The following is a 2550-nucleotide window of genomic DNA, read 5'->3' as shown; positions in this document are numbered from 1 at the left end:
TTACTCCTTATGTGGCCATGAGTTTTGATGTTGGTCCCGAAATCCTTTATAATCTCTTTCATGTCTCTACTCTCGTTGGTGATTCTATTGTGAGTTTATAGAAATTGTCTTATTTCTGTTTTTTATGGAGTCACTCATGTTGATCTTGTAGAGCTTGATATGTTAGATTTTTATATTATTCTTGGAATGGATTGGCTTCATGCATGTTATGTTTCCATAGATTGTAGAAACTGATTGGTCGACACGTTCAAGGTTCCAAACAAACTTATCATGTCTTGGGAAAGGGGAAATTAATGTTCTTAAGGGTCCGTTTATAACTTGCCTAAAGTCTAGGAAGATGATCTCTAACATTTGTATTTATCATTTTGTTCAGATTAAGGATATAGATTTTGAAACCCCTACTCTTGAGTCAGTTCTGATTGTAAATGAGTTTTAGGAAGTGTTTCTCGATGATCTTCCTAGTATTCCTCCCGAAAGAGAAATAGACTTCAGTATTGACCTTTTCTCAGATATGCAGCCTATCTCTATTCCTCTTTATCATATGACCTCGATAGAACTTCAAGATTTAAAGTATCAATTGAAAGGGTTGTTAGATGAGAGTTTTATTAGACTGAGTATAGCTACATGTGGTGATCCTGTGTTGTTTGTTCAAAAGAAGGATGATTCTCTCTAAATTTGCATTGACTATCGGCAATTGAATCAGGTTATTATTAAAAACAAGTATCCTATTTCAAGGATTGATGATTTGTTTGATGAACTCCAAGGAGCGAGTTAATTCTCCAAGATTTACCTCGAGTCGAGTTATCACCAACTGAAGGTGAAAGAAAATGATATTCCGAAGATGACTTTTCTAACCCGATATGGTCATTATGAGTTTTTGGTGATGTTTTTTGGTTTGACAAATGCCTTGGCGGTGTTTATGGATTTGATGAATAGGGTCTTCAAGCAATATCTTGACATGTTTTTTATTGTGTTTATTGATGATATTTTAATTTACTCTCAAAGTGAGGATGTGCATGTTGAGCATTTGATGAGTGTGTTAGCAAATTCTAAAGGATCGTGAGTTGTATGATAAGTTTAGCAAATGTGGTTTTTGGTTGAGGTATGTTACTTTCCTTGGCCATATTGTCTCCGGTGAAGGTATTCAAGTCGATTCTAAGAAAACTGAGACCTTTGTCCGCTTCAGATATATGGAATTTCTTGAGTCCGGTTATTATAGAAGATTCGTGGAAGGATATTCCTCTATTACTTCGCCTTTGACGGTATTGACTAAAAAAAAAGTGCAATTTCTATGGTCAGAAGCTTGTGAGAAGAGTTTCCAATAATTGAAAGATAGACTTACTTCGACCCCTATTTCGACGTTACCGGAAGGATCATGTGGTTTTGTGGTTTATTGTGATGATTTACGGATTGGTCTTAGATGTGTTTTGATGGAACATGGGAAAGTCATTGCTTATTCTTCAAGGCAATTGAAGGTTCATGAAAAGAATTATTTGATTCGTGATTTGGAGTTAGTGGCGGTAGTGTTTTCTCTTAAGATTTGGATACATTACCTATATAATGTCATGTAAATGTGTTTACGGACCACAAGAGCTTGAAATTTGTGTTCACTCAAAAGGATTTGAAACTTTAACAAATGATATGGCTTTAGTTGTTGAAGGATTATTATATGAGTCTCCTATATCATTCTGAAAAGACGAGTGTGGTGGCGAATGCTCTTAATCGACTGTCAATGGGAAGTGTTGCTAATGTTGAGGATATAAGAATGAGTTAGTTCATGATGTTTATAGATTTACCCGATTAGGTATTTGCTTGGCTGATTCTAATAAATGAGGTGTAGTTGTTCATAATGGTTCTGAATCATCTTTTGTATCGGATGTGAAGGCCAAGTAAGATCCGGATCCAGTACTAGTTGAGTTAAAAAAGTCGATTTCTGAAAAAGTCGTTAAGGCTTTCTCTCAAGGGGGAGATGATTTCCTTTGATATCAAGATCGGTTATGTGTTCTAAATGTCGATGAGTTGAGAAACCAAATTCTGACAGAAGCTCACAGTTCTCGGTATTCTATTCACCCGGACCAAGATGTACCATAATTTGTGGGAAGTCTATTGGTGGAATGGGATGAAGAAGGATATTGTGGAATTCATGGATAAGTGTCTGAATTATCCTTAAGTGAAAGTTGAGCATCAGAAATTGGAAGGTTTGACTCAAGACATTGGTATTCCTACATTGTAACACCTCAGATTTTTAAAATAGTTGCATGAATTTTTTGCTACTGGTTCAGGTCTACGAGACTAGTCTATGGTTAAGGCACTCGAGGTTCAAGTGGGCAATGGCATGGTCGATGCATCCAAAAACATTGTTGTGACGAGGGAGGCCAAGGTTGAGGCTCCCAAGCCATGTATGTTCAAAGATGTATGTGACGCAAAGAAGTGGACAACTTCCTTTGGCATATGGAAAACTACTTTAGGAACGTTTAAGAGATTACACCCAACCTACCCCTAATTTCTTTTTGTTTTTCAAAAAAAAAAAAAATCCCCCTCCATCCATTC

The sequence above is a fragment of the Solanum tuberosum genome, unplaced genomic scaffold, assembly GCF_000226075.1.
Source record: "Solanum tuberosum cultivar DM 1-3 516 R44 unplaced genomic scaffold, SolTub_3.0 scf00391, whole genome shotgun sequence".
Classification (NCBI taxonomy): domain Eukaryota; kingdom Viridiplantae; phylum Streptophyta; class Magnoliopsida; order Solanales; family Solanaceae; genus Solanum; species Solanum tuberosum.
The sequence above is the reverse complement of the archived record's forward strand: the minus strand, read 5'-3'. Positions refer to the sequence as shown.